Here is a 15,694-nt window from a genome sequence, read left to right as displayed (position 1 = left end):
GTTTCATATCTGGGGGTGGGCCTCAGTGAAATACCCCTGGACACTGGGATCAGTGAAAGACCCTCAATCCCGTGGACACTGGGATCAGTGAAAGACCCTCAATCCCCTGGACACTGGGATCAGTGAAAGACCCTCAATCCCCTGGACACTGGGATCAGTGAAAGACCCTCAATCCCCTGGACACTGGGATCAGTGAAAGACCCTCAATCCCCTGGACACTGGGATCAGTGAAAGACCCTCAATCCCCTGGACACTGGGATCAGTGAAAGACCCTCAATCCCCTGGACACTGGGATCAGTGAAAGACCCTCAATCCCCTGGACACTGGGATCAGTGAAAGACCCCTCAATCCCGTGGAGACTGGAGTCAGTAAAATACTCTGCAATCCCTGGACGCTGGGGTCAATGAAAGGCTCCCTCAATCCTCTGGACACTGGGGTCAGTGAACACCCTTCAATCCTCTGGACACTGGGGTCAGTGAAAGACCCCTCAATCCCCTGGAGTCAGTAAAATACCCTGCAATCCCTGGACGCTGGGGTCAATGAAAAGCTCCCTCAATCCTCTGGACACTGGGGTCAGTGAAACACCCTTTAATCCTCTGTACACTGGGTCAATGAATGACCCCTCAATACACTGGGGTCAGCTAAAATTTCTTCAATCTTCTGGACATTGGCGTCAGTGAAACGCCTTGCAATCCACTGGGCACTGGGATCAGTGAAAGCTCCTTCAATCCCTGGAGACTAGGGTCTTTGAAAGACCCCTCAATACACTGAAGTAAGTAAAAAACCCTTCAATCCCTGGACACGTGGCAGTGAACGACCCCTCAATACACTGGACACTGGGGTCAGTGAAAGACCCTTCAATCCCTGGACACTAAGCTCAGTGGGAGGACGATCAATCCCATGTTCTATGGTTAGAAAAGAGTCAATCCCCTGGTCATTGGGGTCAGTGAAAAGACCCTGCTAACTGAGGTCAATGAAAGGCTATCAATCACCTGGTTATTGGGGTCAATGAAAGGCCATTCAATCCCCTGACATTGTGCTCACTTAAAGCAATCAATCTTCTGGACACTGGGCCTGGTGAAAGACTGCAATACCCTGGAGACTGGGGTCAGTGGAATGCCCCTCAATCATAACTGGGGCTTACGAAAGGCTGGACACAAGTAACATTCGTACCACACAAATGCCAGTCTATCACTATCTCTAACAATAGAGAATCTAACCATTGCATCTTGACATTCAAGGGCATAACCATCACTGAATCCTCCAATACCCACATCCTGGGAGTTACCAGTGACCAGAAACTGGACTGGACTAGTCATATACAAGAGTCGGTCAGAGGCTAGGAATCCTGTGGCAAGTAATTCACCTCCTGACTCCCCAAAGCTTATCCACTACAAGGCACAAGTCAGGAGTGTAATGGAATATTCTCCCCTTGCCTGGATAAGTTCATCTCCAACAACACTCAGGAAGGTTGACACCACGAAGTACCAAATAGTCCGCTTGATGGTATGGCAGGTCTACAAACTTGAACCACATCTTTCTGGAAGTGGGACTAGTAAAACTGCTAGCTTAGTTGGTCCCAGGTCTTTCAGATACTCATGTACCCAACCATTGAGATTTCAGTCCTCAAGATTTCCCTATAATATCTGAGAAGCACTAGAAATTGGTGAATAATTGTTCACTCCTCCTCTGCAGAGGAGGTCTCTGCTTTCTCATCACTATACAATTTTAAATTAATCTCATTCAAGAACCCCTTCTGCTCCTGCCTTGGAAAAAGCAATCTGTGCTATTCTTTTTAAGTCTCGGTCTGTCTGGCAAGAATCAATCAAGGTCATTTGTTCAGCGCCTATAGGACATTTAAATTTCCTCATTTAAATTTCCAAAAATGTTCTGGACAGCCATGCCTCTAGGACAGCCATGCCTCTAGGACAGCCATCCAAACTTCTCTTTTGTGGAGCTTGCTTTGCCATTCAATTGATTACAACAGAGTCGTGGAATATTCCAGGGACTTCCCCTCCCAACCTCATTTGCCTTGTCTAAGACTACCAGGGAGGCTGCCACTCTACCATTAGCCAAATCATTACCACCAGCAAATCTACTCCAACCGAAGGGAAAATCTCGACCATAGCTGGTCTAGAAACCAGGTCACAATTTAGGTGGGCCCGATAGAGGGAAATGGACTTGTACCCACCTTCACTATCTTTTACAAGCATCTTAGCATTCTCTGAACTCTGTAGTGGAAAGGTTATTACTTTATCTAGCACTAATGATTGGGTGGCCCCTGTATCCCTGAGAAGGACAGTGGGCTTGCTTGTTTCGCTAAAAGGGTAAGAAGTTTAACAACACCAGGTTAAAGTCCAACAGGTTTATTTGGTAGCAAAAGCCACACAAGCTTTCGAGGCTCTAAGCCCCTTCTTCAGGTGAGTGGGAATTCTGTTCACAAACAGAACTTATAAAGACACAGACTCAATTTACATGAATAATGGTTGGAATGCGAATACTTACAACTAATCAAGTCTTTAAGAAACAAAACAATGGGAGTGGAGAGAGCATCAAGACAGGCTAAAAAGATGTGTATTGTCTCCAGACAAGACAGCCAGTGAAACTCTGCAGGTCCACGCAACTGTGGGAGTTACAAATAGTGTGACATGAACCCAATATCCCGGTTGAGGCCGTCCTTGTGTGTGCGGAACTTGGCTATCAGTTTCTGCTCAGCGACTCTGTGCTGTCGTGTGTCGCGAAGGCCGCCTTGGAGAACGCTTACCCGAATATCAGAGGCCGAATGCCCGTGACCGCTGAAGTGCTCCTCAACAGGAAGAGAACAGTCTTGCCTGGTGATTGTCGAGCGGTGTTCATTCATCCGTTGTCGCAGCGTCTGCATAGTTTCCCCAATGTACCATGCCTCGGGACATCCTTTCTTGCAGCGTATCAGGTAGACAACGTTGGCCGAGTTGCAAGAGTATGTACCGTGTACCTGGTGGATGGTGTTCTCACGTGAGATGATGGCATCTGTGTCGATGATCCGGCACGTCTTGCAGAGGTTGCTGTGGCAGGGTTGTGTGGTGTCTTGGTCACTGTTCTCCTGAAGGCTGGGTAGTTTGCTGCGGACAATGGTCTGTTTGAGGTTGTGCGGTTGTTTGAAGGCAAGAAGTGGGGGTGTGGGGATGGCCTTGGCGAGATGTTCGTCTTCATCAATGACATGTTGAAGGCTCCGGAGGAGATGCCGTAGCTTCTCCGCTCCGGGGAAGTACTGGACAATGAAGTACTGGACAATCTCATTGATCAACAGTTCCAACGCGCCACAGCGAAAAACCTCCTCAGAAGACAAACACGGGACACAGTGGACAGAGTACCCTTCGTTGTCCACCTGATACGCTGCAAGAAAGGATGTCCCGAGGCATGGTACATTGGGGAAACTATGCAGACGCTGCGACAACGGATGAATGAACACCGCTCGACAATCACCAGGCAAGACTGTTCTCTTCCTGTTGGGGAGCACTTCAGCGGTCACGGGCATTCGGCCTCCGCACACACAAGGACGGCCTCAACCGGGATATTGGGTTCATGTCACACTATTTGTAACTCCCACAGTTGCGTGGACCTGCAGAGTTTCACTGGCTGTCTTGTCTGGAGACAATACACATCTTTTTAGCCTGTCTTGATGCTCTCTCCACTCCCATTGTTTTGTTTCTTAAAGACTGGATTAGTTGTAAGTATTCGCATTCCAACCATTATTCATGTAAATTGAGTCTGTGTCTTTATAAGTTCTGTTTGTGAACAGAATTCCCACTCACCTGAAGAAGGGGCTTAGAGCCTCGAAAGCTTGTGTGGCTTTTGCTACCAAATAAACCTGTTGGACTTTAACCTGGTGTTGTTAAACTTCTTACTGTGTTTACCCCAGTCCAACGCCGGCATCTCCACATCATCGCTAAAAGGGTACAGAGATGCCTTTCACTTAACAACAATACCCTGGTAACCCTCAGGGACTTTTCACTTTCTACTGCATACATGGTGGTCTGCCTGAGAGAGCCAATCACTATGATTAGGGCCACAGGCCTATTCGTCGTGAGATGTGTTAGGGCGCCCTTTCCGGGACTGCCAATCTGAACCCCAACAAAACCCACTATTCTTTCCTTCAACTTCAAGCAGTTAGTTAACATGTGCCTTACTTTATGACAGTGTGGTCTTTGGGAATCATTACTACCCTCTGCAGCTTCCTTCTTGACCTGCAAGAGGCACCTGTTACTCTTATTGTTATCCTCCATTTTGCTGCTACTCCATTTCTCATCCCCCACCTCTGCGCACACTTTCTGTCATTTATGGTCCTCTGGAATATATTAGGGATGAGTTTTCCTTGATTAGAGGGCTTGAGTTCATAATTGTCTGCCATTACAGCAGCATCCCTCTCCTTTGAGACCCTTTGTACCTCAATATGGGACCTAATACTAATTGGAATTCTGTTTTTAAATTCCTTAAATTAATTACTCCTCTGGAAGTTCTCATCAGAGGGTTCTAGCTTCAAAGATCTCATCCAACAGTCAAACGCCATGTGTTTAATTCCCTCAAATTCAGCATAAGTTTGGGCAGGTCTTTTTTGAGTAATCCTGAAAGGGGTGATGTAGGACTCTCATTTGCTGCCCAGCCGCTGGTCAAGATAGCAAGATTCACAAGAGACATGGAGAGGGTGACAGAAAAAAATGCTGCTCTGTAAAGCAGAGGAAAATACTATTTTGGTGTTAGTTACAAAGCAGGAAGTTGGTGGGAACCTGTTCTCTGTTTAAAGAGATGGGACATGTGGAGATTTACTGGTCAATGATGGGGAAGCTGGGGATTTCCTTGAACACATCCTCATCTAAGATTGTATCACTATTTAGGAGTTCTTTGAAGTGTTCTCTCCATCAAAGGCTAATGTTTCCTCTTTCTCAAGAGAATTCCATCCTTACTTCAAACTGGTTTGAGGCCTAGGGTGTTGGGTCCAGATATTGCCTTGGTGGCACTGAAGAAGGCCCAGGTGTCGGGCTTGTCAGTGAGGAGTTGCAGCTCCTTTGATTTCTCATTCCACCATTGGGTTCTTGATTTCCCTAGTTCTTCTTTGGACCTCCATCTTTGCTGTTTGATGAGTTCTCCTCTTTGCTTTAAGAACATAAGAACACAAGAAATAGGAGCAGGAGTAGGCCATCTAGCCCCTCGAGCCTGCCCCGCCATTCAATAAGATCATGGCTAATCTGAAGTGGATCAGTTCCACTTACCCGCCTGATCCCCATAACCCCTAATTCCCTTACCGATCAGGAATCCATCGATCCGTGATTTAAACATATTCAACGAGGTAGCCTCCACCACTTCAGTGGGCAGAGAATTCCAGAGATTCACCACCCTCTGAGAGAAGAAGTTCCTCAACTCTGTCCTAAACTGACCCCCCTTTATTTTGAGGCTGTGCCCTCTAGTTCTAGCTTCCTTTCTAAGTGGAAAGAATCTCTCCACCTCTACCCTATCCAGCCCCTTCATTATCTTATAGGTCTCTATAAGATCCCCCCTCAGCCTTCTAAATTCCAACGAGTACAAACCCTATCTGCTCAGTCTCTCCTCATAATCAACACCCCTCATCTCTGGTATCAACCTGGTGAACCTTCTGTGCACTCCCTCCAAGGCCAATATATCCTTCCGCAAATAAGGGGACCAATACTGCACACAGTATTCCAGCTGCGGCCTCACCAATGCCCTGTACAGATGCAGCAAGACATCTCTGCTTTTATATTCTATCCCCCTTGCGATATAGGCCAACATCCCATTTGCCTTCTTGATCACCTGTTGCACCTGCAGACTGGGTTTTTGCGTCTCATGCACAAGGACCCCCAGATCCCTTTGCACAGTAGCATGTTGTAATTTCTTTCCATTTAGATAATAATCCAATTTGCTATTATTTCCTTCAAAGTGAATAACCTCACATTTGTCAACGTTATACTCCATCTGCCAGATCCTCGCCCACTCACTCAGCCTGTTCAAATCTCTCTGCAGACCTTCTACGCCCTCCACACGATTCACTTTTCCACTTATCTTTGTGTCGTCTGCGAACTTTGTTACCCTACACTCAGTCCCCTCCTCCAGATCGTCTATATAAATGGTAAATAGTTGAGGCCCCAGTACCGATCCCTGCGGCACGCCACTAGTTACCATCTGCCAACCAGAAAAGCACCTTTGGTTGATGTCATTGTTGGTGATGTCATTTTGCCAGGTGCAGAGAGCTTTTCTCTTCTTGTTGATGAGGTCTTGGAAGGTGTGATCGTTCTCGTTGAAGCAGTCTTGGTGTTTCCTGGTCTTGTAGTCGATGGTTTCTTCACAGCTTGAGATGATGGCTGTCTTCAGCTCCTTCCAGTTTTCCTCCACTCCTTTAGAATGAATGCATCAGAGATTTTGGTGACAACTTTGGACGTTCACTTGCATGTTTGGCTCTTAAAGCCATTCAACATTATATCTTTTTTCTGAGTTGTTTCTTCACCATACACTGTTTTTGATCCAATTCTCAGGAGCTATTTGTTGTTTCATCTGAATGGAGGATCTAGAACAAGGGGTCACAGTCTCAGGATATGAGATAGGTCACTTAGTACTGAAATGAGGAGAAAGTTCTATACTCAGAGGGTGGGGAACCTATGGAATTCTCCACGCAGAAGGCTGGTGAGGCCGAATCACTCAATATAACTAAGGAGGAAGTAGATAGATTTCTGGACTCCAAAGGTGTCAAGGGGTATGGGGAGAGTGCTGGAGTATGGCAGAAAGATAGAGGATCAGCCTTGATCATGTTGAATGGCGGAGCAGGCTCGAAGGGCAGAATAGCCTTCTCCTATTTTCCATGTTTCTAAGTACAATTCCAAAATGTGTTACCTGCCAAATGCCTAGCCTCAGCTCATTCTGAGTCTGTAATGTTGAAGTATTAAAGTGTTACATTATAATGCTGCTTTTAGAAGATTTCTTTTGACATATCCTTTAATGGAAACAGACATTTTTAATTTTAACTGCATCCTGAAGTTTGTAAAACTAGAAATTTAATGTTGTACATCTTACATTCTCTTAATCCCCACAATGGATTCATTATTTTGTTATTAAATGTAACGTAACTATTAATACAAACCTTTTCTTATAGAAAACAATTTTACTGGCTCCTGCAAAGGTTAGAATATGGAATACTCTCCAAGACACATCACTGTGACTTAGACGTACATTGCCATCCTTTCATAGTTGCTGGATCAAAATTTGGAACTGACTGTCTCCCAACACTGTGAGAGTAATTTACCATTGCAATGGTTCAGTCGGCAGCTCAGAACCTCATTCAAGGGAAATTAGAGAGTTTTGAGTTCATTAACAAAATTACAAATAAGGCGAGAAAGGAAATGAATATTTTTTTCTTATTGCATTTTGTTTACAGCTATTCTGAAATGAAAATATGCAGATTCAGCATTCTAAAACTTATGGAAAATGGGAAAATGGCCAGAAGATTATTGGAATTCATAGAATCCCTGCAATACAGAAGGAGGCCATTTGGCCCACCAAAGTCTGCACCAATCACAATCCCACCCAGGCCCTATCCTCTTTTATCCCTGCTAGTCCCCCTGACAATAAGGATCAATTTACCATGGCCAATCAACCTAACCCACACATCTTTGGAATGTGGGAGGAAACCGGAGCACCCGGAAGAAACCCACACAGACACAGGGAGAAACTCCACACAGACAGTGACCTGAGGCCAGAATTGAATCCGGGTCCCTGGTGCTGTGAGACAGCAGTGCTAACCATGCTGCCCAATTGTTAAGTATAAAGGAAAGAGCATGAAAAAAGGCTTCTACAGCAGATAGACTGTGGCAGGAGAAGAGACTGATGATGTTAGAGAGATGGAAATAGATTGTCTTCATGATAGAACATCTATCGGTCAGCAGCTCAGCTCAGGGGAAAATAGGCATTGAAGTTGTGAATAGTCTAGTATATTCTGGGCCAATGTCCACGGAGGGGGATAAAATTGATGGTGAGGGAGCAGAGTTTGTGTGTGGGCCAAAGCCAGTGGTGGAATTTAGTTCCTGTGATGAGGTCTCTCCCATTGGTTACTTCCCCCTGGATGGCCCAACGTTATTCGGGTGGCAGTGACACAGAGGTCAGCACAGATGCCTCATAGAGGCAGGGACCTGGATTCAATTCCTGCTTTGGGTAATTGTGTGGAGTTTGTACATTCTCCCTGTGCCTGCGTGTGTTTCCTCCTTGTGCTCTGGTTTCCTTCCACAGTCCAAAGATGTGCGGGGGTTAGGTGGATTGGCCATGGTAAATTGTCCCTTAGTGTCCCAAGATGTGTAGATTAGGGGAATTAGTGGGATAAATATGTGGGGTTGCAGGGATAAGGCCTGGGGTAAGATGCTCTGTTGGAGAGCTGGTGCAGACTCGAATGGCCACTTTCTGCATTGTAGGGATTCTATGATTATTTGATTGAAATGATGGTTCTAACTGGCCAGTATTAGGTCTTCCACTGAATTAACGCCCAGTAGGGGTGAAAATCCTATCCCCAAAAGCTGCCTGCCTCTTGGAGGACAGCTCTCTCAGACAAGGCCAGAATTTGTTGCCCATCCCTAATTGCCCTTCAGAAGGTGGTGGTGAGCCACCTTCTTGAAACACTGCAGTCTATGTGGTGTAGGGACAGCTAAAGTGAGGGGATGGGGGATGGATTCCAGGATTTTGATCTGGCAACAGTGAAGGAGCAGTGATATAGTTCTCAGTCAGGATGGTGTGTGACTTTTGAGGGGAACCTGCAGGTGGTGGTGTTTCCATGCAGCTGCTGCCCTTTCTTCCAGGTCTTAGAAGTTACAGGTTTGGAAGGCGGTGTCGAAGGATGATGTGTAACTCTGTAAATAAATGCTTGTTCAATTGTGTAAAAAATTGATGATAGTCTATCTTTCATCAGCTAGCTTCCTGAAGTATTAATATGGTAGCACAGAATGTTTGCCAAAAGGTGAAGGATAGGAACTAAGATATTTTTCAGACAGAAAACTAAAACCCTAGTGACCATTTGGAAACTGGCAGAAAGCAAATGTGAATTGTCACTTATGATTATCCTCTGATGTTTTTGAAGTCTGAACCATATGTGAAAGGGAAGAATGAAGTGGATTTGTGGACATGGGTTATGTCCTTGCCAAGGAGAAAATGAGATTTAGCCTTGGCCCTGTCACTTCCAACAAAAAATAAAATTTAAAGTATTTTGTGAGATTAATGCCTGTCAGTTGGATAAAAATGAAGGTTTGGGACTTGTTTTTGTGATCTTGGATGAAATCTAGAAGAAAGATTATCTCTCAGGCATGATCAAGCTGTGATAGATTTCAGAAAACAGATGGGTATTCCATGGAAGAACATATCATGCACCTTAATAGATTGCAGAAAAGATTATTGAAATTCAATTTTGGGATCAGTGCTAGCGTTTAAATTGCATAAGTGTGCCCAAATGTTTCATGTGGACTTGTAGCTAACTGATGTTTTTTCTTGGAGAAAGCTATGGGATGAGTTGTCTGCTGCCTCAAACAAATGCTGGGGAAACAATCACCTCCCTCAGTCTTCTTCACACTCTGGATATTCCAGTGACACAAAGAATAGAGGACTTGATTGCCAGATTTTAATTTTTAAGATACTGGTCACTGGCTTTAATATAATGGAAGGATTAAAGATAGGCAGAATGAGGATAAAAAGAAATTTAGCAGATCTGGCTATCACAGCAGGAGATCAAATTGGAACAATAACGGACGAATGAACCCAAGGAACACCACAGAGTAGTTAATAGGTGCTTCAGGTGTGACCCGAAGCATCATTATGTGGGGAACTACCCAAAGCCGAGAGGTAGGGGAGATCATTGACAAATAGAATTCTGAGAAAGAAAGTGAAAATAATGATGAATCTGAAAAAAAGTTAGTGGATCTCAGGAAATTTAGTGCTGTGATGAATATGCTATTCATAGGCTCTCTTAACTGTGCTGTTCTGGATAGTTCTTGGAGTAAAGTCAGAAGTCACCACCACGTCCTATGGTAAGTTTTCCATTGGCACATGACTATAATAAGATAGTTGTCATGGATCTGAAAGCACAGGACAAAAACAAATATTTCCTTTCTACCTTCACAGGTGATTGCACAATGTTCTGTGTCATCTGCAACTCCTCAGAAACAGAAGCAGTCGATGTCCAAATGGAGCAAGACTTGGACAATTTCCAGGCTTGGACTGACAAGTGGCATGTAACATTTGTGTCACACAACTCCAACAAAAGAGAATCCAATCACCACTTGACATTCAATGGTATTAATATCGCTAAATCCCCCACTATCAGCATCCTGGGAGTTACCGTTGACCAGAAAATGAACTGGCCCAATCATATAAATACTGTAGCTGCCAGAGAAAGTCAGAGGCTAGGAATCCTGCAGTGAGTAACTCATCTCCTGACTCCCCAAAGCCTGTCCACCATCAACAAGGCACAAGTCAGGAGCACAAATACTACCATCTGGAAGGATAAGGGCTGCAGATGCAAGGGAACACCACCATCTGGAAGTTCCCCTCTAAACCACTCACCACCCTGACTTGGAAATATATCTCTATTCCTTCACTGTCGCTGGGTCAAAACCTGGAACTGCCTCCCTGACAGCACTGTGGCATCAAAGAATCAAATCACCACTCGCTTCTCAAGGACAATTCGGGACTGGCAGTAAATGCCCCCACATTCCATGAATGAATTATAAAACAGCCTATCCCACAGTGTTTGATTGGTATCATTAAAGGAAATCTTTCAGGTTTCTTCATGATGAATGTTACAGTCCAATGAGGAGGTGTCAGATGGCTTCCCACTTTTCTCATTCCTAGTTTGACCAAAGAGGTTCTTTTTAAAAAGAGGATAGCTTTTATTGTATTTATTCTAGATTAATAGTCTAGCGATAATACCACTAGGCCATCGCCTCCCCGAAACTCAACTAATGTTCTAGGGACCCAGGTTCGAATCCCACCATGGCAAATGATGGAATTTTAATTCAATAAAAAATATCTGGAATTAAGAATCTACTGATGACCATGAAACCATTGTCAATTGTCAGAAAATCCCATCTGGTTCATGAATCTCCTTTAGGGAAGGAAATCTGCCATCCTTACCTGGTCTGGCCTACCTGTGACACCAGAGCCACAGCAACGTGGTTGACTCTCAACTGCCCTTGGACAACTAGGGATGAGCAATAAATGCTGGCCGTCCAGCAACACCCATGTCCCACGAATGAATTTTTTAAAAATCCAGTCTCAGTAATACACACTCACACACACAGTGCGTAAAGTAGAATAAGCAAGTTGGAGTCTGATAAAAAATTAAAGGGGTATACAGTCTATGAACAGTTTTGTAACTTAGCTATTTTAAGGTTGAATTTGGTGGTCCTGCTCCTTTTCCTCTGTGGTGCTGAGCTGCTTCTGGCGTCATAGCAACGTAAGGATGTCAATGAACAATCTACCTGTCCTTCTGGAGACAATAGTACTGGATTGAATTCTTTGAAGAATAGGGCAAGCCTCTTGTAGGAGGTGTGGAAGAGGTCAGGAGTCCTTTGTATGTCCTGTACAGATTGAGCCATCACAGATTCACCTGCAAACTGAAGGTCATGGATGTCCATGGTGGTCAATTTTGCTTTTGCCCGGAAGCAACCAAGGTTGACAAGCTTCCCATCCAGATGATACTGGATGCTGACATCAGGTGGTAGGTCATCTTGGATGCAGTGGATAATGACAGTAAGGTAAATAGTGAACAAGGTGGAGGCGATCACACAACTTTTTTTAACCCCCGTCCAGATGTGAAAGGAGTCAGTTTCAGATCCTCCACTTAGTTTGTTGATGATCATATTGTCATGCAGAAGTCTCAGGTCATCAAAGCATTGAGTACAGCTACTACAACACTCAAGAAGCTTGAAACCATCAAGGACAATGGAGCCCATGTGATTGGCACCCCTCCATTACCTGAAACATTCAGTCCCTCCATCACCAATGCACAGTGGCAGCCGTGTGTACCATCTACAAGGTTCATTGCAGGAACTCACCAAGACTCCTTCAACAGCACATTCCAAACCAATGACCTCTTCTACCTAGAAGAACGAGAGCAACAGATGCCTTGGAACACCACGACCTGCAAGTTCGCCTCCAAGCCACACACCATTCTGATTTGGAACTATTTTGCTGTTCCTTCCTAACAGCACTGTGGGTGTAACTGCACCACACGAACTGCAGCAGTTCAAGAAGGCAGCTCACCTCCACCTTCTCAATCAGGGATGGGCAATAAATGCTGGCCTGGCTAGTGACATTCACATTGTGTGAAAGAAGGGTGAATGAAAAGGTAGTTGTCTGTCTCTGTGTTCAGTGCCTTCCCAAATAAGTCGGGCGGCACGGTAGCACAGTGGTTAGCACTGCAGCTTCACAGCTCCAGGGTCCCGGGTTCGATTCCCGGCTCGGGTCACTGTCTGTGTGGAGTTTGCACATTCTCCTCGTGTCTGCGTGGGTTTCCTCCGGGTGCTCCGGTTTCCTCCCACAGTCCAAAGATGTGCGGGTTAGGTTGATTGACCAGGTTAAAAATTGCCCCTTAGAGTCCTGAGATGCGTAGGTTAGAGGGATTAGCAGGTAAAATATGTGGGGGTAGGGCCTGGGTGGGATTGTGGTCGGTGCAGACTCGATGGGCCGAATGGCCTCCTTCTGCACTGTAGGGATTCTATGAAGTCTTCTCCATTTTGGTTGGTCCGACGAATCGAGTTATTTTTTACCTCTTCAGGAATAGTTTGAGGACACCTCTAAAGTATTTCCATTGTCCTCCTGAGAGTCTCCTGCCCTGACTAAGTTTTGAGTAGAGCAGTTGTTCTGGGAGTCTAGTATCAGGCAAATAAACGTTACATCTTGCCCAGTGGAGCTGGTTTTGAGTGATCAGCATTTCAGTGTTGGACCCATTAGCTTCGGAGAAGCTGCTGCTGTTGGACCACCTTTCTTCCCATCAGATTTGGATGATCTTGTGAAGGCACAGGTGGTGGTAGCACTTGTGCTTTGAGGTGCCTGTTGTAGCTGATCCAACTGTCCAATATATATAGGACTCACTCACTTACCTAGCCACTCACTCACCTACCCATTCCCTCACACACTTATTTACCCACCTACTCATTCACCCACCCACAAAGACACCCACTAACCATAGAATCCTTACAGTGCAGAAGGAGGTCATTCAGCCCATCGAGACTGCACCAACATTTCTCCTTACCCAGGCTCACCATAACCCTCCCACCCTGCTCTATCCCCATAACCCCCAACCCATTTACCCTACTAATCCCCTCACATGCACATCTTTGGACACCAATAGGCAATTGATCATGCCCAATCCATCTACCTGCACATCATTGGGAGGAAACGGGACCACCCGGAGGAAACCCACACAGACAAAGGGAGAACGTGGAAACGCCACACAGTCACCCAAGGCTGGAATTGAACCTGGGTTCCTGGCGCTGTGAAGCAGCTGTGCTAACCACTTACTCATTCATTCACTTCCACACCCACCCACTCACACGCTCATTCACCCAGTCAACTACCTACTTATCCACCCCCTGACTCACTCACCCGCTCACTCAGCTCACCAGCCACTCATCTATTTATTTACTCACTCTCCAACTCTCATTCACAATTCACCTATTCACCCACCCACTCACTCAGACTCATTCACTCACCCACCAACTGATACACCTCACACTTTTTTAACCACCCAATCACTCGTTCACTCATTTCCTCATCCAGCAATTCACTCAGTAACTCACCAACCTATTCACCACCGACTTACACTCATCCACTTATTCACTTACCCACCAACACACTCACCTATTCTCTCACCTACTCCCTCACCTGCTCATGTACCCACTGCTTCACTTATTCCCTCATCCACTCATTCACCTACTCACCCACTCAGTCATCCACCCACTCATTCAACCATTCACACATCCACCCACCCATAAACTCTTACACCCTCCCATTCACCAACACATTCACCCACGTGTTTACTGACCCACTAACTCATCCACTCATTCACCTACTCAACCACAATGCTTTCACTCACTCAATTAAAAACTCCCACTCACCAACCACCCACCCACCCATTCATTTACCCTTCCCTCCGTCATGAGGTCAGATGTGGGGATGTTCGCCGATGATTGCACAATGTGCAGCTCCATTTGCGACTCCTCAGATACTGAAGCAATTCATGTTCAAATGCAACAAGATCTGGACAATATCCAGGGTTGGGCTGACAAGTGGCAGATAACATTCTTGCCTCACAGATGCCAGGCAATGACCATCACCAATGAGAGACACTCTAACCACCGCCCCTTCACATTCAATGGTGTTACCATCACTGAATCCCCAACTGTCAACATCCTTGGGGTTATCATTGACCAGAAACTCAACTGGACTCACCACATAAACACAGTGGCTCCAAGAGCAGGTTAGAGGCTAGGAATACCATGGCGAGTAACTCACCTCCTGACTCCCCAAAGCCTATCCGCCATCTACAAGGCACAAGTCAGGAGTGTGATGGAATACTCCTCATTTGCCTGGATGGGTGCAGCTCCAACAACACTTAAGAAGCTTGACACCATCCAGGACAAAGCAGCCCGCTTGATTGGCACCACATCTACAATCTCTCCACCAACGACGCTCAGTAGCAGCAGTCTACAAAATGCACTGCAGCAATTCACCAAAGATTCTTGGTACCTTCCAAACCCATGACCACTTCCATCTAGAAGTACAAAGGCAGCAGATACATGGGAACACCAGCACCTGCAAGTTCCCCTCCAAGCCACTCACCATCCTGACTTGGAAATATATCGCCGTTCCTTTGCAGTTGCTGGGTCAAAATCCTGGAATTCCCTCCTTCACGACATTGTGAATCAACCCACAGCACATAGACTGCCGCAGTTCAAGAAGGCAGCTCACCACAACCTTCTCATGGGCAACTAGGGATGAGCAATAAATGCTGGCCAGCCAGCGGTGCCCTTGTCCCACAAATGAATAAAAAAAACCTCACTCACTTACCCATTCTCCCATTCATTCAGACAACTGCTCAGTCACCCACTCACTCACCCACCCACTCATGTATTCACTCAGCCATTCACTCAACCAGAAAATGACCCATCTCTTCACCTACTCACCCACCTATGCACTCACTCACCTAGTCCTCCACTCACTCGCCCAGTTACTCACCTATTTACTTATTCATAAACTCACCCACCTACACACTGACCAACTCACCAATCTACCCATTCAGCCACTCACTCACCCACCCACCAACTTGCCTAAGTGTTTACTCAACCAATCACTCACTTACTCACCCATCCACCTCCTCAACCACAACATTCTCACTCACTCACCCACTCACCTATTCATTCAGCCACTCAACCCATTCTCTGAATTACAAACTCATTCACTTACTCACCTCATAGAAATCATAGAAACCCTACAGTGCAGAAGGAGGCCATTCGGCCCATCGAGTCTGCACCGACCACAATCCCACCCAGGCCCTACGCCCACATATTTACCCGCTAACCTACACATCCCAGGACTCTAAGGGGCAATTTTTAACCTGGCCAATCAACCTAACCCGCACATCTTTGGACTGTGGGAGGAAACCGCAGCACCC

Source organism: Mustelus asterias, chromosome 18 (genome assembly GCF_964213995.1).
Source record: "Mustelus asterias chromosome 18, sMusAst1.hap1.1, whole genome shotgun sequence".
Lineage (NCBI taxonomy): Eukaryota > Metazoa > Chordata > Chondrichthyes > Carcharhiniformes > Triakidae > Mustelus > Mustelus asterias.
Note: the sequence above shows the minus strand (reverse complement) of the source record.